The 23157-nt window shown below is 40.1% G+C and overlaps 1 protein-coding gene across 3 annotated transcripts in view; it reads left to right on the top strand.

Annotated features, from left to right (window-relative positions):
* The window catches only part of LOC127032236 (protoheme IX farnesyltransferase, mitochondrial), a 157296-nt gene that overhangs the window by 114966 nt on the left and 19173 nt on the right, over window positions 1–23157 (top strand). The gene's annotated exons all lie outside the window — the stretch shown is intronic.

The following is a 23157-nucleotide window of genomic DNA, read 5'->3' as shown; positions in this document are numbered from 1 at the left end:
GGCAGCAGCCGTTCTTTTTAGTTTCCTGTTCAGTATGATTTATTCCATACTTTTTTAAGACGATGGATTTGATTTTCTTGCAGATTGGTTTACATAAATCTCTTATGCTAGCACCAGCAACTGGTGTTAGTTTAGTTTCCCTCTTCTAGTAAGACAAGCATCGTGATCCATTATAGGTTGAAGATGATGGTCTTGACTTTCCTGCTACCACACACTTATGTATTTAGTTTGTTAAATAGCAGCTGTTTTCATGCACTATAATACAGTTGGACTAGCTATGCTAAGCACTCATAAAAAGCTAATACAGGAACACATTTCTTCAGGAGAACAAATTTAGGTTTTCGTCTTTAAATATCGCTAAATCTTCTGTTCTGAATAATTTACTATTTCAGTGGTTCCTAGTTCCTTGTACATCCATCGGTGCTGGTACTTCAGGTTTTTGCAATAGCTACCATTACACTTGCACTGAGTCTCTTTGGCTTGGAGTTCTGTTGGAGGATAAGGGTGCAGATTCCACTGTGGGATCAGAACATTACACTCTCCCCATACCAGCTCCACCTTTAATTACATGGCTTTGCACCAGGCCATAGAGCACAGCACAGGTTTGGAACAGGCAGGATTCTGCTGTAGGTCGGGGTGCACCCAGTGGTGAATGGTACAACTGAAGTCCTAGAATTGGCTCAAAAGGGCTGGGAACAATTGACCTGTCGGACAAGTCATAATTAACTTACTTTAATATAATTACTTAAAATATAATTGGAAGCTACTCCGCAAAAAAAAATTGCACTCTTGACTGTGGCTTTTTCATGTGTGTTTTAATAAACTCAAATTCTTGGCACTTAATTTGGCAGAAGACACTACTTAACCAGTCCTGATAATGCCTCAGATATTTGCAGAAATTAATTAAATATTAATTTAGTTTGATAAATATATTTCCTGGGACTTTTATTACCCCCTCACTTTTACAATGCACTAACAGATACTTCGTGTATTTTGCCTCCTTGGTTCTTACAGCCATTATTAACAGTTGATACAATTATTAACACACAAAGCTTTTCCACTTTTTGACGTGTATGACTCGAGTGTCAATTTTGACCAGTTTAGCTCATAAGCCCACAGCTTTGGAGAATCAAACAGAAAAGACCTGCTGTCCTACCAGTCTGTCAATTTAAATTGATTGGGTTACATCATCCGAGAATAAACTTTACCATTTCTGAGCTGCTGCAAATACAAACATTTGCAATACATTTGCAAATATATAGGCTGGGGATTGCATAAACTGGTGGAACACTCTAATGGGTTAGATGTTCTGTATTTATTTAAGATTGTGTTGAGATCCAGGATTGGTAAAGCTCAGCAACAAATCAAGCCCAATTAATCAATGTAAGGCTTTTCACAGATTTGGTTGTCTGTGGCAGGCCTACTAACAGTTTAGCAAAACAAGAATATGCTGAAGAAATGTCATATGGGTTACAAACCTGTCTCTTCCGTAATTAATGTGTAAGGAGAATGATTCTCTTCTCACTAACTCCAGTGTAAACCAGGAGTAACTCTGCTGAGGTCAATGGAATCACATTGGTGTATATGAGAGAAGTTTATGACTTTGGTTTACACTGAAACCTGCACTACGGATGTAGCAATCCACTATCTTAAACCAGCATTTTAAAGTTTCCTCAAGGTTTCAGTACAATTTTGGTTCCCATTTAAAGCTTAAACCTTTACTTAAATGGCTGATTGTTCTGGTCCCTTGGGTGGCCATTTCAGGCAGGTTTCACTGTATTTAAGTTAAAACAAAAACTCCATAAATCTGTAATTCTTCAGAAATAATCATTATAAGAGATCAGATGCTTATTTCCCTCTGGAAAACATTCCAGTGTTTGCTTAGAAAATACTTCATTTTAAAGGGACGGCCCTGAGATCTTTGTAAGCGATAAAAATGTTACTTTTTTCGGTGGGAAGTTTTTTTGTCTTGTTTAAACAGAGCACAATTCAAAGCAGACACCACCACGGCAGCCTTTTCAAGCAACTTTTATCCTGCCTGTATGCAAGCTTTTTTATTATTATTTGAAAACAAGTAAGTGCATTTTTCCCCTGCTGGGTTCCTTTTCTTTCCCGTGTTTTTCAGAAGATGGGGAAGTTGGCATTGGCTACATTTGGTAAATAAGAAATAAAAAAGGCAGCTTTATATTTTTGACATGTCCAATTACTTGTAAAAATGTAGCCCATGCATTCTAAGCAGCGGGGCTCTTTTTTCCCCCCTTTAATTCCTTCCATAGCCACGTCATAGGGGGGTGAGGGGGATGGGGAGAACCTGGGGGCTAAAGCACAGTTTAATGAGAATAAAACTCACATCAAAGGATGGACTAATGGAATGATATAATGCTTGCTGTGTCACTTTCCCAAAGGGACTATGGATGACAGTACTTATATTTCAATTATCTATTCACTGTGTGCATAAGATGTTGATTAAATGATTCTAAGGTACTAAAGTCCTTTTGTAGCATTCACAGAAAAATGTTGATTCTGCATATTATCCTTAGATCAAAATGTATATTAGCAGGAAATTGTATATTAATATCTCCACATATATTTTGTTTCTCAGAGCAATTAAAAAACAACTTTTTTTTATTAACTCCAGCTTTACAGTCACATTCATTTTGGTTAAAACAAAGACTGCAGAAGTTACTAGCTATTCAGCTTGTTCCTTCAGCTAACTCCTGCTGTCTGAAAATAATTCTGCAAAAGCTCAATAGAGACATTCCTTTGTAGGCAGCTTTCTGTTTGTTAAATATAAATCCTGCGGAAACACTTGACCCCTCACGCCTTGCTGCTTTTCAGTTCAGCTATGGGGCCTTTACCACCGAATTATTTATCAGAATCTCTAATTGCATGTGGGACAGTTGATAAATTTGAGTACATTGTACATCACATCACATTAGGAAACATCCCAGATGCTCATGTATAAACCAGGAGTCACGGTGCATTTGGCTAAATAGCCGCTCCATCTGCTTGTGAGGAACACTACAGTGAAGCGATATGGACTCCTAATGGAGTTGTTTTATCCTCCCATGTCAGCGCCACACCAGGGGGTAGAACACAGTTAACTTGAAGAAGCCAAACTATTGTATACTATCCTTCTGATTTTGTGTTCGATATCAACGGGCCTTTTGGAACACTCTGGTTTGAGCTGCTCTATTTTTAAAAACTAACTTGTGGCAAACAGTTTACTTTGCTTCAGAGACAGTTGTTGAAATGGATTTTCACAATCCATCCATTATGGCTCATAAACAAACAAACAAATATTGTAAAGCCCAATATCACATCTTGTCCAGAGATGTTTCCTTCTGACCCCCTTTTACTGAGTGTGTCAAACATTTCAGATCCATGTTTGTAAATTTTGGCTTAATGCAATCAAAACCCTAACACTTTATTCCCTTTTAATAGTATTGAACCTTATCTGGTCTAACCACAACCGCACTATTATTCAACATGTGCCAAGTGTTCCAAGAAATGTCACTACTCAACAAGTCCATTACAGCGCTGCCTGGGATTGTAAGCTGTTATACTTTGAATTCTGTTTACAGTATGTCATGTTAAAAGTGCATTTCTTCTATAAAGGACAGAGTTTATCGAATCTTTAAACAAGTATAGCGTACACGTTATCAACTTGGCAAGTCAGATAGCAGGGTTTGTTTCTTATACTTTAATTAGCTTTTGCTGGCATATTCTGTGCTGCTCCGTCTTTACAACTAGAGAGGCCACATTCCTGAGGTTAAGATATGCAAAGAGCCTCTCTCACATTTTATTTGAAACTGCTCAATAAGGACATAGTCACGTAGAATATTTTGTTATAAATCAAAGAGTAAATAGACGCAATCCACGGTGATTCTCACTGAGGTAGCTGCAGGATGATCAGATGTTATAGAGTCATGTGCTGTGGTGTTGGGGGATGTTCATTGTTTTGTTGTATTTCTTCAAATTAGTCAAATATAGCTCTAGATGCCAATCCCATGCTGTGGACACCTATCTGAAAGGTTAAAACATACAAAATAATACAAATGGTTGGTCATAAATATAACAACCCCCCATCCCTCACTTCATTCCTTGAGTGACAGCCTTAAAAAAACAGAAAGTAAAATTTGGGAACATTGCCTCAGTACACTGTCCATAGTGCAGTACTCTGGTGTTTTCTGTGTATGCTAGCAGTCATATTTTAGAGGATGTTTGTAACTTGTCCCCCACTCTACGTTCAGTCATTTCTTACAGAGATGAGAAAATGTTGCTGTTGTTTCTCAGAAGTCTTGCACATTTAATTTTGGATTTGTAGAAGAGGAGCTGTTAGTTCAGATCTGTTGATATTAGCACTGAAAGAACTGTTGAAATGGTTCTTGCTTTGTGACGCTGGAACCGAGTCTGGCATCTCTCAAATCATTTGACTTTGTCCATCCCCACATTGATTGCAGCAAAAGTTCTCAGCACTTTTGTGGGGAGCAGTTTTTGGGGTCCTTTTGCATTTTTTGTATGTGTGAGCTCATATCACTCCTGCTTCTCCCTACCTTATGCTCAGAAGCCCATTTCCTTCTTTCGTAGACACGCAATAATGGTGTCTCCAAAATAATTGTCTGCTCACCCAGCTCTTCTGCTCTTAAATCAAAGTATATTTCATGCAGGTAAAAAGTAGAGAAAATCACAATCAAAACAGCATCACAGATTATAAACACAGCTAGGTTAATCAATGCAGAAAGCATAGCTGTAGGTTTAAATACAAAGACTATTGTATCATACACAGGAGAAAGTTTTCTGCCTCAATCAGCTGCTTCTAGTCTGTCTTTCATTGTCCCAGAACCCATGAGTCTCAAAAGCTTACCAAAATGGATCGTTTTACTTTATAGGAAAAGCAGGTTCCTTTATCATCTCATTTCTCCACACCCCATATCCAAAGAACAGGAGCTATTTCCACACTCATCTTATTATGAGTTGTGTCTGATGCATACTGTCATACCAAAAGTAACTTGATCAAGGCCACAGAAAGAGAATCAGTACCATAGTTAGCTTTAAAAATCAGTAGTTTATCCTATGTTCAATCCTCTACACTATATCTTCTTCAATTTTTTGATGACTTTAAAACTTTTCTTTCTTTATTCTGCTGCTGTATTCTAAATTTCATTTACTCTCAAGGCAAATCTGCATTACAGCATATTATCATGTTGGAACACAACTGTGAACAACTGTGTTACATAACACAATATTGGCATGCCATAGTGGTACCTGACATAATATGCCGAACACGATTGTCGTGGTCTACTCTGCTTGGTAAATCATAGTCAGCATCATGTTATCTGACATGTTCAGACTTGATAATCTTGTAATATAAACAACTCCGATGATAGTAGGGCCAGAAAAATAAAACTCCCTTTATTCATCCTGACTACTTGCCTTTTGCTGGACTACTCCCTACCTACATCTTTTCCAGGAATACTATTTTAATCTAAGCCTTCTCTTGATTATCTGTGGAGATGCTGCTTTGACAATCTACCTCTAGTAATAACTTTTACATAACTTTTATCTTAGTCTATATTTGCTTACATAATGCCTTCCATCCCAAGAGAATCAGCTCTAGAGGGAGCACGACAGCTATTTAATAACACTGCATAATACTTTAAGATAAGAAATGAAGAGTATCCACTAGACATTGAAGCTGGGATTTAGATAGGGAGAATGTAGCTTCCTTACATTATAATTTGATGTTCATTTGCTCTTACAGCTCGTAATGTCTAGAGTCTCACTTTCCCTTGGATGATTGCGCTTGCCATCTTCTGAAATGGTGAATAATTCCTTTCTGTCATTGGTATTGGTCTCTTGAAAGGATTTATAGTTTCTGATCTTATTCCTCTTAACTCTTCTAATGGCTGACCAACTTTTCTGCTGATATTTTTTTAGAAAAAAAATTAATAAATATTTTGCACTGCAAAATTCTCCATCCTGATAAGCCTAATGCAACTTCTTCATCCATTGCTTTCTAAGGGCATCCACTGTGGAGGCCTCCGCAGAAATGTGTGTTGAAGAGATTATAGGATAAGAACTGAATCGAGAGGGAAAGGTTGCTGTTTTGAGGGGAAATATTACCCATTTCAGTGTTTGTTATCTTGCACCTGGTTTTTAAGTAAATAGAAGATTGAGATTTTTAAGTAAAATGAGTGGATCATTTAGTGGCCAGTTTTGTTAGATTATAAACCAGGATTTAGTTTAAATATTATGGGGAGCATTTTTCAAATTTACTGTAGGTTTGACTTGTAAGCACTTTAAAAAAATATTTACATTTTCCTGACTTCAGGGGAACTGCGAATATTATTCACCCTATCACTCCTCTCTATCTATCAAAGACATATAACTAGGAGCATGTTAACTATCTGCAGGGTTGCTAAGAAATGTTATGATTAGCATTATGGTGTGTATAGCAAATGTAATAGGAACATAAACATTTTATAAGTATAGATCTTTTTTTATTTTGAATGTTGTCTTTTAAATAAAGTGACAAGGCCATTTTCAGTTTCTGTTTTATCACAAAGGACAGATAGCATAAGGCAGTTAATTTGTCTGAATATAAGAACAGCCATACTGGGTCAAATCAATGGTCCATCTAGCCCAGTATCCTGTCCTCTAGCAGTGGCCAGTGCCATGTGCTCCAGAGGGAATGAACAGAAGAGGATAATGTCGAGTGAGCAATCCCCTGTTGTACACTCCCAGCTTCTGGCATTTGGAGGTGTAGGGTAACCCCAAGTATGCTGTTTTGTTCCTGACCATCTTGGCGAATAGGCATTGATGGACCTATCCTCCATGAACTCCTCTAACTCTTTTTTGAACCCAGTTATGCTTTTGGCCTTCAGAACATCTTACGGCAATGAGTTCCATAGGTGGACTGTGCATTGTGTGAAGAATTACTTCTTTTTGTTTGTTTTAAGTGTGCTGCCTATTATCTGCCTTAGTATAATACAAGTAATTGTAAGTTAGTATAAGTAAAGCAAGTCTCTTCAGAATTTCTCAGTAGTAACTTCATTCCAAACCTGTGGTCACTATGATCCCAAACCTGCAGTCTGATCCATTACCCATGCAGAACCCCATTGGCTCAGGTACTTTTTCATAAGGCCAGATCCTGACATCATTGATATGGAGTTACACTGGTACAAAAGAGGGTAGGATCAGAGCTGTAGTATAAAGCTCTAGATTGAAAGAGCCAGTCCACCCCGGACTCCTATTTTCACTCTCTCATAATTTTATTTTCTATTGAAATTTCTCTGCTTTGTCTCATCCTAAACCTAACGTCTTTGTGGAAATCAGCATAATCGATGAAGCCAATTTTGAGTAATGCAAGCATGAAAAGGAAATATATCCCTTTTAGAATGAAATGGCTCTTTTAACCTAGACTTGTTAGTTTATGATCGTTTTAAAGTCACTGGCTCTGGCGAGGGAGAGAGAACATCTGCAGCTCAGATTCTTTAGGATCTGGAGAAGCTAATTGCCTCCAATTTGGTTAAAATACAGTGTCAATTACACTTTTAAACAACAGTTATATACTGTCATGACAAGAAGGTTTGGATTCCATGCATGGGTTATTTCCTCGTTGGGAGAGAAATGAATTGACACAGACACAAGATATTTTACCCTACTCTATATTTATTTACAATAACTACACTTTTGAACACAAAGTCAGCGTGCAGTTTCCAACTGAGAGCCGCAACTCAAGAAAGCAACTCTATATCAGTTTCCACCCAGACTTGTATGTTTACTGTTGCAGGCCTCTGTGTTCACCATACTGTCAATATATTAAATGCTTTGTAATATCCAGGTGCCACTCAATTTCAAATCCCCCCTTTCCTGGTCAGATGGTCTAGGTGTCAATCAAAACCACTTCCAGGTTGGTGCTGATGAGCCTGGACTTACTCTGTACACAAAAGAAGTTAATGCTGACTCAAAAGGACCCCTTCCTAAATCCTTGCATTTCAAAGCAACTTCTTTTGAGTCAACTAGGACCGTAAACTCCTTGTCAGGAGACACAATATTATAATGGTGCTCTGAATTACTCATTTAAGTTTCTCTAAGCGCTGGACCATTAACTCAGTTCATAAGGGCATTAGTACCACAGTGGTTTTTATACTCCTTTTATGCAGATAGTTCCTCCTCCCGCCTCCCTCCATTTCAAATTTAATTTATTTATTACAGATCATTTTTCAGATAGTCATCATATCAATATTTTTACTCTTTGAAGTGCTTACAAACAGGTTTTAAATTATTACCAAACCCTTCAAATGTAGTGGGTTATATTATCTGAAAGCTAAGATCACAAAAATCCAATCAGCAGTACACCAGGCAGAAGTCCATTTAACCTTGTTAAGGAGCACAGGTAAATCCCTATCTACACTACAGACTGCAGTAGTGTTGTAACTAGATAAGGGGAGGATGATATTGTACCAGGTCTTGTTCAGACTGGGCCTAGAACATTCCCAATGTATCCTTTGTGATGAGATTCTACACCAAAATCCATGTGGATTGCAAACACTGTGAGAGTAACAGAGATCTAAGTGATGAGATATTGATGGTGTGATGATACTGCTTCTTTTACATTTGAAGTGGAAGTTAAATAATTCATAGGAGGGATTGACAAGTCTCTGCCGTATTTTAACCCTTCCCAAAAGACCTTCTCTAAAGCTTCAGGCATGAATGACAGAAAAATGCATGTTCTGGTGCCCTGAGTTGATGGGGAAGTGAAAGGGGTTGGGGAGGGTGAAGGGGGTTGAGTTCTCAATTAGAACTGTAATTTAGTTTTGCATTTTAGTTTTAAAATAAATCATCTTCCAGCCCTCATCATGAGTCAAGAACCTTTTTGCATGATTGAGTGAGGGAGAATAAATGAATATCTATTAGAATTTTTTCCCCAACTCTACACCATTTTTCTTTTCTCTTAAAATAGTGTCATTTTAGCTCATTGATAGATACTGTTTAGTTTAATGAAATTCCGGTTCTTTGCAACATCAGACTCCAGTCAGCAGCTTTTCACATCTTTCATAATATAAAATTGCACTCTGGCCATGAAAGGTGACATTAAAAGTGAGAGAGCATCTTCTCTGTGTTTAGTAAAACTTGTGATTGATATTGCATAAGATGTACATAAGTAGCAGCATCAGTGCTAAAAAGTGTTCTCCCAGCAATAAATCCATTCTGCCGAAGCTAAAATCTATTTTTTCCTTTTAATTAGGAAGAAATATCTCTCATTAGAGACTAAACAAATCTCTGATTAAAAATTGTAATAGAATGTAAAAACATTTTGTCACTCTGTATGCATGTAAGTGTTTTATAGGGATGATATGCTGTGTAACTGTACTAAATGGAAGGCATAATGCTTAATTGTGTAATCACTTTGATTTAAAACATCAAATTTGTGCATGGATAGCTTTACCTCAGTCATAAGCTAACTGTCAGGTTCATATATTTCTGAACATACATGTCTGTAACAAAAGTTAGAGATTAAAAAAAACCCCATCAGTGATAGAGAGCTACTGGTCCAGGGAATGTTATTCCAGTTTCAGTTTCCCTTATTTAGTATTATTATTGCTGTATTACTTTTCCAGCTTGCCAATGTTAGTGGATATGGTTTTTATTACTAAAGCTATAAATACTACAGTTTGAAAGGATTTATGCAGAAAGTTAGAATGTACTTTCAGCATCGGTGGATTGCCATAATTCAATTGTCTGTGGTGGTTACTGATTGGTTTTGAATGCTCTCTTCATTACTTTGAGTTCAGAAGTTATACAGGCGCTTTCTTGGCCTTCCATCAAAAATCCTTTCAAGGTGACATGGTGCTACCTAGAAGGAAAAGCCTGCAAGTTACGGCAAGACCTGCCTTCTACAGCATTCTGACCAGTCTTCTACAACCCGTTTCACCGACTTTATGCCACCAAGGGATTCAGCTATCCCAGGGGAATACCAAGGCAGCTTTCCATTTGGAAAGCTGGGCCACGGATCCATGTCAACACTGCAGGGCATCAGGGAGGTGGGTAGATTTTCCTCTCCATTATCTAACTTGTCTGAGCAGGAAGAGTTCTCCTTATCGTACCTATGTTATTGAAATTGCTTTGCCCCTAAAATTCTCAGACTTCTGCTTCCCTCTCCTTGGGCTAAGAGCATTGGCTTGGGTGGGATTGGCTGGGGAAGCTTTGTAGAAGTTCCTTCCTTCCTTCCTTCATTTACTTGACTAATCTCCAAAACAGGCCTGTGCAAATGCCTGTTCTCACTTTCAGGTGACTTTCTAAACAAGAAACGAGCAGCGTTGTCTCCTGAAAATATGAACAAACTTATTTGTCTGAGCGATTGGCTGAACAAAACGAAGGACTCTGTGGACTTGCAGGCTCTACAATTTTACATTGTTTTATTTTTGAATGCAGTTTTTTGTACATAATTCTACATTTGTAAGTTCAACTTCCATGATAAAGAGACTGCACTACAGTACTTGTACTAGATGTATTGAAAAATACTATTTCTTTTGTTTTTTTACAGTGCAAATACTTGTAATAAATAAATATAAAGTGAGCACTGTACACTTTGTATTCCGTGTTGTAATTGAAATCAATATATTTTAAAATGAAGAAAACATCCAAAAATATTTAAATAAATGGTATTCTATTATCGTTTAACAGTGCGATTAATTGCGATTAATTTTTTTAATCACTTGACAGCCCTAGTATTTTCTAATACAGACAGCATAAAAGAAGAAAACAGACTGGTGATATTTATTTCTGAAATCTGAATTAATTGAAGCTTTAGTAGGCTTCGTGCTTGGCACTTCTGTCTCACCAATTAATATAAGAATATAATGGTGAAATGACTGGTAGCATTAAGAATCACGCCTCCTGTTCTTTTTCTTTCTCTAATAACTTGTTCAGAGCTTCAACCATTTCCGGACAGCTTGTTGTTGGGAGATTTTAGACTGGGCCTCTTTTTATTAAAATAAATTTGTTTTGACAGTCTCGTATGCAGATGAAATTCTCATTTAGAGTATCAATATTGAGATTAATCTAGACATCAATCTCACCTTTATTGTCTCAATATCCTTTACCTGTCACCATAGAACTTTATGAACACAATGCTAATTTAGCATTGTTTCTGTGGATAGCAGTGAACAAATTATAGCTCTGAGGGAAATAAATGTGGCATTGTTGATGAGCCTGTATCTCAAATGAATAAAGCAGAAGACTCATCAGATGAAACTAAGCCATGTTTTTTGGTCTGGCAAAAAGCATGTAACATTATAATTTAATTATGAATAGATATGGTTTGTGTCTTTCCAGTGGGGAGGCTATTTGGCATCATTAAAGGGGTTGTGCAGAGGAAAATGGAGGCCTGGCTTTTTGGCTTCTTTTTGATATACAAAGGAGGCTTGATAGGTGGTTCTTCAAGTAAACATAGCCATGTGTTCCATGTAGGTGTGTGTGCACCCAGCACACAGAAGCCACAGAACTTTGCCTAGCAGTGTCTGTAGGGGTGGCACTTGTGCCCTATGGCCCTAGCCCCTTCCCTGGATATATATAAAGGCAGTGCCTTCCCAAACCCCTCTGTTCCTTCTCACCACCATGGCTAGAGTCAGAGCTGCGGGCAGAACTGGAGCAGAACTGGGGGTGGGGAGGAACTAGGTGGAGCTCCCTCCACCCCCCCGGGGGCTGGCCTGGGACCTGACATACCCACCCAAGGTTCCTACGTGCCCCTTGGGGGGTCATGCTTCACAGTTTGGGGACCTCTGTTCTAAGAGGAGGGCTGACCGGCACTGTACTCCTTCCAGCACACAGGATGGAGTAGGTCCATCTAACAGCTTGCAGATACTATGCCAAGATCAGCCACAGCCCATATCATTAACTCCAATTCAAGCCTTGAGGCATCCATTGAATCCAGTACAGATGACATCGGCACCAGGGCAAACTGTTTGCATACTGATGGCATATCAGGCAGCTTCAGACTGCTTGCCTCTCAGTCCCTGACTCTGCACTAGTTCAGGAATTTTCCAGTGCCATGGTTTCTACTGCTTCATACTTCCATTGTGCCCTTGGGCACCTTCTGATCGTGTCATAGAACGTTTGGTCACTATCTTAGGCATCCAGGCCGTATTTCTGCAGAGAATACACATAAGCTCTTGGATATTGTCTAACCATCAGCTCCAGCGAGAGTAGCCCTCCTGATAAATGAGGCCCTCTTGGAGCCTGCCAAGGCCCTCTTACTCCTGTTTTGTTGCCTCTCATGGCAAACCATGCAGAGAAGCAGTATGTTGTTGCCATTCGGGGTTTTGAGAGCTTCTACTCCAACCCAGCCCCTAAGTCTCTTGTGGTAACTGCATCACGAACCAGCAGCCATTCCTCTCTAAATATGACTTTGTTAATTGAGTGGCCGTGTCTAAGTTTGAAGACAAGTTGCCAGAAGCCTCCACGGAAGAGTTTAAGGCGTTCATTGCAGAACACTTGTATGGTAGCCAAGTCTTCATTACAGTCAGCCCTGGATGTAACACATGCCTTGGGCAGAATTATGGCATCAGCTGTGACCATGAGGAGGGCCACGTGGCTTCAGAATTCAGGCATTGTGCCTGATTTGCAGCAGACCATTAAGGACTTACCTTTGGATGGTCAGGTTTTGTTTTCGGAAAAGATTGGCAAGACTTCTGCACTCTTTTAAGGATTTCCAAGCTACTTTGTATTCCTTGGCAGTTTATATTCTGGCTGTACAGAGACACCACTATAGCAGTAAGCAGCAACAGCAGCAATACCGCTTGCAGCTTTCTTCAGGTAGTCCTCATGTCCTGTAAGGCAGCAGGGCTACCCGCAGGAAGGGGGCATAGAGCCCAAAGGCGAAGGCCTTCTTATTTTGGATTTAGCCAGCTGGCTTGTCCTCCCCCAGTATCCAGCAAGCATCCAGGACAACAGTGATATCTCCATTTTTGTTCCCCAGGGATGGGCTGGTTTGTTTTTACTGAGTTTGGGACTCTATTACTACAGAAAGCTGAGTCCCAAGCACTGTCAGATCAGTTTATGCCAGACCACTCCTCTCCATCCCTCCTCCCCACACACCTAACTCATCCCTCTTCAGGGACCTCTCTCACAAGATACTTCTTCTTGAGCAGGTTCAGTCTCTACTGGCCTTGGGGGCTGTATAAGAGATCCCTCTTCAGCATCGGGGACAGGGATTCTCCTTCCAAAGTATTTTCTGGTTCTTAGACCCAGGAGAGGGATGAGTCCTGTCCTTGACCTCTGCCACATCAACAAATACATCAGATACATGAGATTCTGGATGGTCACCCTAGCAACTGTCCTTCCCATGCTCAATCACGATGACTGGTTTGCTCCCTAGACCTTCAGGATGCTTATTTCTATACAGTAATTCTCCCAACCCACACGAGGTTTCTTCAGTTTGTCATGGTGGATTGGCATTATCAGTACACTATGCTCCCTTTTGATCTGTCTCCTGCTCCTTGGGTTTTTAGCAAATGAATAGTTGTAGTGACATTATACCTTAGGAAGACAGGAATCCATATCCTCCCATATCTTGACAAGTGGTTACTGAGGGACAAGTCCAGAGAAGAAGTCCTCTTTTGTGTTCAGTTCACGCTATGCTTACTTGACTGTTCAGGTCTTATTCTAAACAGCAGAAAGTCAACACTGGTCCCAACTCCAAGAATCAAATTCATTGAGGCCCTGATAGACTCTACAAGTTCCAGAATGTTTCTGCCGACTGACCAATTTCCACGCAATTTGCTTCCCATGTCTGGAACTGCAGTTTCAACCCTCAACCACAGCCCATGTCCTCTTCAGTGGCTGAAGTTGATTTATCATCCAAATCATCATACTTTGGACAGACTGGTCCAACGTCCTTCACCAATCTTGAACTCCATACAGTGGTGGACAGTTCAGGGCAATATGACCTGCACATTCCCTTTGCTGAGTCCCCACCGTCCAGGACTGTTGTCGCCAATGCCTCCTTAATAGGTTGGGGAGTGCATCTGGGGTCACTGAAAATTCAAGTCCTGTGGTCAGAACTGGAAGCTTCTCTGCATATCAATGTCCTGGAGCCTTATGCCATCTATAATGCCTGTGAAGCCATTCAAGATCATATCAGGGACTCACTGGTGCACATCCTTACCAACAATACCCACGTGATGTATTATGGGAACAGGCCAGGGGGGTGGAGTGGGGAAGCATATTCCAACATGCTGTTATCAGGAGGTGATCAGGCTCTGGCAGTTTTACATCAGGGAAAACATTTTCCCCGTGGATGATCACTTTCCTGGGATCCAGAATCACCTGGCAGATCACCTCAGCAGAAATTTCTCCCTGAATCACATGTGGTCTCAGAAGCCCAGCATTCTGTACGGTCTTTGCAGTTTGGGGCACTCTGACTATTGACCTGATCATCACAAGAGACAAGAAATGCTGTCTGTTTTGCTGTTGAGGGGGTCTCAGTCTGGGCTCTTTGGCTAATGCTTTTCACCTGAGCTGGGAATTGGCACCTTGGGTGCTCTTCCTCCAATTCCAATCATCCTGCAAATCATTCTCAAGCTGAAATTGGATCATGCCAAGCTCATTCTCATTGCTCCAGTGTAGCCAAGTCAGTGTTGGTTCTTCGACCACCTCACTTTATCGGTTCAGTCTCCCATATTCCTTTTTTTTCACCCTGACCTGGCTCAGCATCACAGTCAGATTTGACATCCAGGACTAAGCTCCCTGCATCTCCTGGCATGGGTGCTGCTTGGTTAGATGAGAAGGAACAATGTTCATAGGTGATGTGGCAAATTTTGCTTAACAGTAGAAAGCCTTCCACAAGAACAGCATATTTGGCCAAATGGAAGCGGTTCTTGCTGTGGTCGTTAGCCCAGGGAGTTCAATCAAAGATGGTTTGTATGAAGGACATCTTGGAGTACCTGTTACACCTTCAGTCTTCTGGTCTTGCACTTAGTTTGTTGAGAGTGCACCTTGTGGCGATTTTGGTGTTTCTTCTACCCATCCATGGGAAGTCAGTATTTTCAAACTCCATGGTAGTGAGGTTCTTGAAAGGAATGACTCATTTTCACCTGCCTGTGAAAGTACCGGTTTCTTTGTGGGACGTTAATGTTGTCTTGGCTGCTCTTATGGGACCTCCGGTTCAAGTGTCTGTTCACTTCTTCATTCTCCCTTCTGTGTCAGACAACTGCTTTCCTTGTAGCAATAACATCTACAAGGAGAATGTGAGAGTTGCAGGCTTTGATGGCAGAGCCTCCTTACAATTTTCCAAAAATAAAGTAACCTTGGAGCCGCACCCTAAGTTTTTGTTCAAAGTGGTTTCTCAGTTTCATTTGAACCAAATTATATATCTACCAATGTTCTTTAAGCTGCATTCAACCCCAGATGAGCAGCATTTTCACACGTTGGATGTTAGGCAATGTTTGGCTTTTCACCTGGATAGAACCTTTCCATTCTTCATCTCATGTATTTATTTCATATGCGAACCAAATGAAGGGATGAGCAACCTCTACACAGACAATTTCCAGGTGAATAACTTCCTGTATCGTGACAGCAGACAAAGTAGCTCAGACTGCACCTCTTCAAAGGGTGCGGGCTTATTCCACAAGGGTCCTGATGATGTAGATGAGATTTCTCAGTGACGTTCCTATATTGGACGTTTGCACGACTGCCACTTGGTCCTCTGTACATATATTTACAAACCACTGTGCCATTGCTACTGCATCCAGATGCAAACTTTGGGGAGGCAATCCTGTAGTACTTGTCTAAATAGACTCCGAACCAAACCTCTTGCAGGCACTGCTTGTGAGTCATCTACATGGAATAACCGCTGCATCTACTCCAAAAAGAAAAAATGGCGTTTTACCTGTATTGTAACTGTTGGCCTTCGAGATCTGATGCAGACATGTATTCCACAACACACCTTCCTTCCCCTCTGCATTGAAGTCTCTGTTAATGACATCCAGTGTGAAGGACCTGAGGGGTCTGGGGCACTGCTGCTCTTACATAGCCAGGGGATGGGCTAGGAGCAAAGGTTGTGAACGTCGCCCCATGGGTACTGCTAGGCAAAGTTCTTCAGCTTCAGTGTGCGGGGTGCATGCACACCTGCTTGGAATACCTGTATGCATCACATCTCAAAGGACGACAGTTACAATACAGGTAAGTAACTGTTTCCCCCACCACCACCACCCTTAAAAGATAAAAGGAGGATAGGGAGGGGGCTGGTGACTGTGTTAGGTTTGTTTGCATTGGGAAATATCAGGAATATAAAGCTTGTTGTTCCCTGTTTTTGCTGGAGGACTTATCGGGATTCCTAATGAGTGTGAGAGCTTTCTCTGTCTGTATTTGACATGGCAGGGTATTGAATCTTTAACAAAGCAATCGTTTACTCCCAGCTGTTTGTGTAGGAATTTGAGTTAATAGGTGGTAACAAAAGCAAAACAGTATGGATAAGATAATCACGTCCGGATGGCATCACTGATTACATCCTTCCAGTTCTCCATGGTGTCTGGGGGGAAAAACAGGGCAAACAACAGCTACCTTTTTTATTACAATTAGTGGGGCCTGTTGAATAGGGCACTGGAGTGAAAGTTGGGAGACCTGGGGTGAGGTGCCATTAAGCAGCTTAGTGACCTTGCGCAAGTCACTTAACCTCTCTGTGCTTCTCCCTCCCCTGCCACCCTTTGTTTGTCTTTGTCTTACCCATTAGTGCAAGGTCACAAATTAAGCTCTTCATATAGAGGTTGTTGGGGATGGTTTTGGCAGGCAGGGAGGAAAGAGGTCTTAGTTTATTACTTGTGTGGTCTCCTTTGAATCCCATTTTCAAATATAGGCACTTAGGTTTCACCTACAAAATATGCAAGCAGACACAAATGGGCACTTTACACTCAAGCTTAGTCTTATATACAAATACATGTTTTACATGCACAATTACCCATTAGTGCTAGGTCACAAATTATGCTCATTGTATCAGGTTTGTATGCCTATGTATCTATAGATATGTATGTATATGGGGGGGGGCATTCCAGGGGGAGAAGGGATGTTGGAACCTTAATTATTTTTCAATGTTTAGGTTCTTTGAAAAACAACAATCTAATTTCCTGATTTTTCAAACACTAATTTTCTTAAGCTTTGAATTTTTGTCATTTTCAAATGTTTATTTTTAAATTGTAGTAAAGTTTTAACATATGCTAATGTTGTACATCTAATATGTGTCTTATATTCACAAAGTGTTAGCCTAAGATTTCATATGGATATTAGATGAGACCTGAGAATATAGAAGAACTTTATAAACATTAATTAATCTTCCCAACACTATTGTGAGGTAGGTAAATATATTAATTGTATAGCTGAGCAATCTGAAACACAAGGAAATTAAAGTGACTTGTCCAAGGTCAGCTGAGAGTCAGTAGCAGAGTGTGTTTATGTGTGTGTGTGTGTACGCGCGCACGCACAAAGACCTGTCAGGCACACATGAATTAGGAGACAGCAGGCTGCTATGTTTTCTGAAGTCACAATCCACCACACATGATATGTGGAGTTCCAGGTGAATGCCTAGCAATTTTGTAAGGCGTGGAAGCCTGAATTTTACTCCTGTGGGATTCCCTCCTGTCTGCTCCCTACCTTCCCCAAGCTATCGTTGAGTGATTCTCCCCAGCCTGATTGACAGTGTCTGGAATCCCACAGTGTCAGTGGCAGCTTTGTATTGTACAAATAGAAAACTGAGCCTTTATTCCTCTTCGTTTTTGGGTCCTGTGGATGATGTGGGATTGGAAAGGGTCTGCCTCAGCTGGACTCTACTGGAGATCGATCAATACATTTCAGCTACCTGGGAGCAATAGTAACCGTCATTACTAATATATTGCCTTCCATAGGAGGATGTTAGAGCACTTCACAAATGTTAATAAATTTAGCCTCATGACACCCCTCTGAAGTAGGCACTGTAGTCCCTAGTTTACTACTGTAGGTTACTGTAGTCCCTAGGAACTGAAGCACAGAGCTTCTAAGTGATTTGACCAAGCTAGGAACAGACCCTACGTCTTTCTGGCTTTCAGTCATGTAACTTGACCATCCTTCCGTCCCGGAATTGTCATTGCTGTAGTCTCTGGTAGTGCCATGTTGCCCAAAGATATTTTTCTGGTCCATCAGTACGCTCCTAAGATACACGCCTATATAGTATGACAGCAGACCCTTGTGCATTACTACTAGCATCTATCATGGTGAAAGATTTTTATATATGAATGCAGTGCTTTACCATGTGGATGGTCACCGTATAAATACATAGACAGGAGTATAGCAGTTTCCCCTAGCCTATGTGGGCACCAGATTTGTCCGTGGGTGGCATGGGCAGACCTCAGAAGTATTAGGAGGGCAACAAGCGCCACATATACATTGCACGTTGACGACAGATTGTATCTTCCTGCAGTGCTTTCTGGGAAAAGGTAGCAATAAAGTGAATAAGGATGTGTAGCACCTGTAGCCAAGGGAGCCTTAGAGTCAAGCAGCAAATGGTGAATGAAATCTCCCTACTTGGAGCTGCTTGTGAGTAGCCAAGTGGATTTAAAGATCTCTGTTATATTTAGTTTCAGACAACACTGATTTATCCTGAATTGAGAAATAGAGACGAGAGGATATTAATCTTGTATAGTCCGCTGTTCTTTAGTTTGGTAAGGCACTCAGATACCACCATGATGAGCATGAAATAAATACCTGGAGGATGGATGGATTATTTAGCGTACATGCTGTCAAGGGTTATCTATAGAGAATGTTCTGTTTGTGATACGTTGTTAGATATAGTGATGGGGAGGAGATTAAATACAGTTTTTCTTTTGTCTAAACTGGCAAGTTAGAAGTGTTATCTATACACTGTCCCACAAACAATAGTTTTACATACAATAGCTGCTCAGAATATTATTGACATTTGGAAAATACCATTCAAATAAATACTATTTAAATTTAAATTTTAAATCCTTTTTAAAACTGATCATTTTCTTTTCAGGGAAATACTTTCATATTTAATCAAGAGCCCAAATGAGTAATTTGTTGTCTGCATTTTTGAATCATTATTTTAATGTAAAAGTATCTTTCCTGCATACTGAATCCTTAAGAGGATTTGTTCTTGAGTTTTATTTTCTACATAGGGATTAGTTAACTAGTAACAGACTAAGGATATTAATTCCTTTAGTTGCAACAATGAGTACATTTCAGTATGAATGTAATATAATATACAGGCACATACACGCTGGTATGTATATTATCTGCCATTATTGGAAAGGTTTAAAATAAACAAAAAAGTTGTTTTGTACAGGCCAAAAAATGGTGCCCTAGACTTTATGTCAAGGGCATTTCCTTTAAGCACCAGTACAAACTACTTCGTGACTTCTGGGAAGTGCTTGTACTAGTGGTCTGTCTGAGATCTCAGGACATCCTGATGGAAATTTCCCTGAGAGTTGTAATAGTCATCTCCTATCTCTCAGCTTCTTGGTGGGAATTTCTCAGAGCAGATGTATATTTCCCTTGGGAAGTAACATCCTCAATGCTCTGACCAATTGGCAGTTATGAACATTTTTGAAAATTGTAATAACAAACACTAAATATTTACCTTTTCCTGAAGGAACTGCAGTTTGCACATATTGCTCTTTTGAATAATAATTATTAATACTTTGGGCTTGGTTTTGGTGTTAGTTTTGCGGAAAGATCAGAAATAGCTGAGTCTGGTGTTAAGCTGGGTTGGGAATTATTTATCGCTGAATTACTTATTTTTTTTATTTTGTAACCAACCACTAAAGTGCCAATGAATCATTGAGCAAAAAGATCATCAGCAAGCAGGGCAGATGTTTAAAAATTCAGGTCCAAACCTTTCTATTATTTTTCCCAAGAAATCTCCAAGTTCTTTTCCCGTCACTGTCTTTTCCATGCCACCCACAACATGGTCCCACAAAAAATATCCCCTACTATAGGAAGCTGCCCTCTAGAGCCAGATATCACCCCAAGCATTGGTCAGGAGGGATGGGTGAAGCAGAAGAGTTCCAAGAGAGCACGAAATGGCCATCCCCAGCTATTGTGGCTCTGTGCAGAACTGCAAGTCTCCACCATGTCCAGGTGCTAGGGAATGAGCTCACAACCAAACTCATCCCTTCCTTTAGCCAGTCTCCTTATTTGTTAGTGCCAGTGTGTAATACCAGCAAGCATATTAGTCAATCCTGTGTCCCAGTTTAAAAGGTTAAATTATTTCATAACCCAGATGTTTGATTATACACTAACTTTGTACTTCTGTAGCATGTCTCATTTGAGCATCTCAAAGCACTTTGCCAACATTCATTAATTAGCCTCACAGCACCCCTGTGAGGTCATTTAGCATGATGACTATTTTATAGGTTAAATTATTTATCGAAGGCCACACGACATAGAACCCAAGACTCCTGAATTCCAGTCTCGTGCTCTAACCACTAGGCTTCTCTCTTATCCAGACACAACTGCGACCTGTTGTGACTGTATTTTGATCTGCAAGGTCTTACCCTCTCACACCCAATGACAGAAACCAAAAAATAACCATTCATGATAGCAACTCGCAGCTCTAGTATCATGAGGCTGATAGGCTGGGTATTACACTCAGCATTGGTATTACAGGGCTGTTTCTGATCAATGTCAACTATGCAGGAGGAACAGACTTATTGACTTCCCTTTGGTGCCAGACTTGTTCGCAGGCAGCTCTACCACTTGCTTTGCACACGAGGAATGGTGAAGTGCTTGGATCTGCTGCTATTCTTGTGCCACTGGATGAGTGTAGCATTAGTCTGGAATGAAGAGACAGACTGGAGTCACCACTCTTTATTAGCGAGAGCAGTGTTCACCACGCTGGGCCAAATTCTGCCCTCATTAATGCCCCGTTGAAGTGAGTCAGGGTTACATGGCATGCAAGGGCTGAAGCTGGTCCTTTGTCTTCACAGCAGTAGATACACATTTTCTTTATCACTCGTGTCATTGGGGAATTTACAATCCAGCTCTACCTTGCTCAGAAACTAAATGAGTTATATTTGTTTTGCCAAGTCAGGCTTTTGCTGTGCAGAGGCAATGATGAGAAATTGTAGCATGTGTAGACATAGCATTGAGGCAAATTACTGTGCATATTGTATTCTGCGGCAGTCCTGTTAAAAAACACAGCTAACAGTAAAACTAAAGAACACATGGCACCGTATGGTCCTTTTGTAGTGTTACCCATTAGCAAAATTCTCAAATCTACATCTCATTGTCGATGGATGACAACACAGTACCTTGCCTATATTTGAAATATACCAAGAACACTGGGGCTGCTTACTGCTATCTTTGAAGGAAATTATGACACTCCCTCCGCACTATGTAATCTAAAATCTGTTGCTAGATTTGAAAAGCTGGTGGAATTATCTTCCTGCATGTCATCAAACTCTTGGTTTAGTCAATTTAATTTAAATTGAAGATAGACTTTTATTTAGTTGCAACATTTTGACTTGAAGTTTGCCCATCGTAACAGTTCTGACTATTCTAGCATTTATAAAATGCTGGGATGCAAATGGCCTGGCCAGGGCTTTAAAAATCAGAACTAAACCTTTAGCTTCTTTATTAACAATGGCTTATTAAAATTCATCTTCACTATTACCTGGACTTCCACAGCTGAGCATGGAGCACTGGCTGCAAAGCCGACAGCAGGGTTAAAGACTTCGTGGGGGAGAAGCATGCTGCTAAAAACACATAGAATATTGAATACAAAACATGATAACAGAATGTGAAGGCTGTATAGTTTTAAGAGTCTAGAATTGTTAAGTTAAGGTTCTTGTAGTGCTATTAACTCTGCTATATTGTCAATGTGTATTTTCTATTCCTGTTCCCAATAAACGTTTAGCTAAATGTATTAATTTTATTGTAAAATGTGTACTGGAAAGTGTACAGGTTATTCAAGGTGGCTAACTTAATATAGTACTACCTTCCTCCCTTTCATGCCTCTCCCACTTTTCTGCCAGTTTTCCCTTTCCACTTACTGAAGCAGAGGGAAGCCTTTTCCACTTGCATCACATTTTCCTCTCATGTGCACCATTGTAAGCTAAGTGTGTCTCCACTGAAGTCAGTGGAGCGATAATGGTGTAACACTGATCCAGGTGAGTGGAATTTCAGGCCCCTTATATTGGCACCAGTGTTGAGACCCCAGACAGTGTTGATTTGCTGACTGACTGAAATAATTGGTCTAAGTATGGTCTGAACTGCCCTTGTCCATCTCATTGGGTGTTTATTCTGAAGCCTAATAATGGCTATTTAAATTGTCAGCATTAACTTCTAGCTACTCTGGGGTTGTGAGTGGAGCTTGAGTAGAGTTACTACCATTTCCTTCTCTGAGTTTGACCCTTGGAAAACAGGAGTTTCAAATGGAAACCAATTGGTTGCCGTTGCTCTCAGAAAATATATCTTAATTTGATTTTGTTGCTGTAAATTTCTTTTGTCAAATTTCCCCTGATGAGCACTATCCACCAGCCAAGTTTGAACTTGGAAACTTCAGCTATGTTTTAATAAATCCAAAAAACTGCATATTTCTACAGCACTTAGAAAACTCCAAAATAATTGAGTTGATTCTTCTCAAACCTTCCAAAAAAAAGCACCTTGCAAAAGTTGTAATCAACTGAAATTCTGACTGAGCCACAACAATTCACTTTCTCTGCCACACTGAACGTTGATTACTTCGGTAGCTTTTAACACACAAACTCAAGGCATTTTTCCTGATGTGCTTGCTCCACATACTCGTAACTTACTAAGATTGCTACCAAATTGTTAAGGTACTAATTCTCAGTGAGGACCCTTTACATGAAAAGTACTATAAACTGACACAGGTCAGGCATTTTTGAGATATCAGCACAGGTCACTAGAGTCAGAACTAGTGAACTTGTCCCATGAGTTAAAACTCCAAAGCCACTCAGTGGAATTGGCTCAGCTTTTCTAGAAAGGCTCACCTTAGGTCAGAGGTCGAGTGTGGAAATTTCAGCCATAAAAGAAAAAAGCTACAAGCATCCTGGAAATAATGTGGAAATGGAAAATGTTTTGCAACCTTAACTTTAGCTTTTGCTCTAAAGAGATATGGGGATGGGGAGGGTGACCGCAGGCTCT

The sequence above is a fragment of the Gopherus flavomarginatus genome, chromosome 12 (assembly GCF_025201925.1).
Source record: "Gopherus flavomarginatus isolate rGopFla2 chromosome 12, rGopFla2.mat.asm, whole genome shotgun sequence".
Lineage (NCBI taxonomy): Eukaryota > Metazoa > Chordata > Testudines > Testudinidae > Gopherus > Gopherus flavomarginatus.
This window is presented reverse-complemented; position numbering and strand designations above follow the sequence as displayed.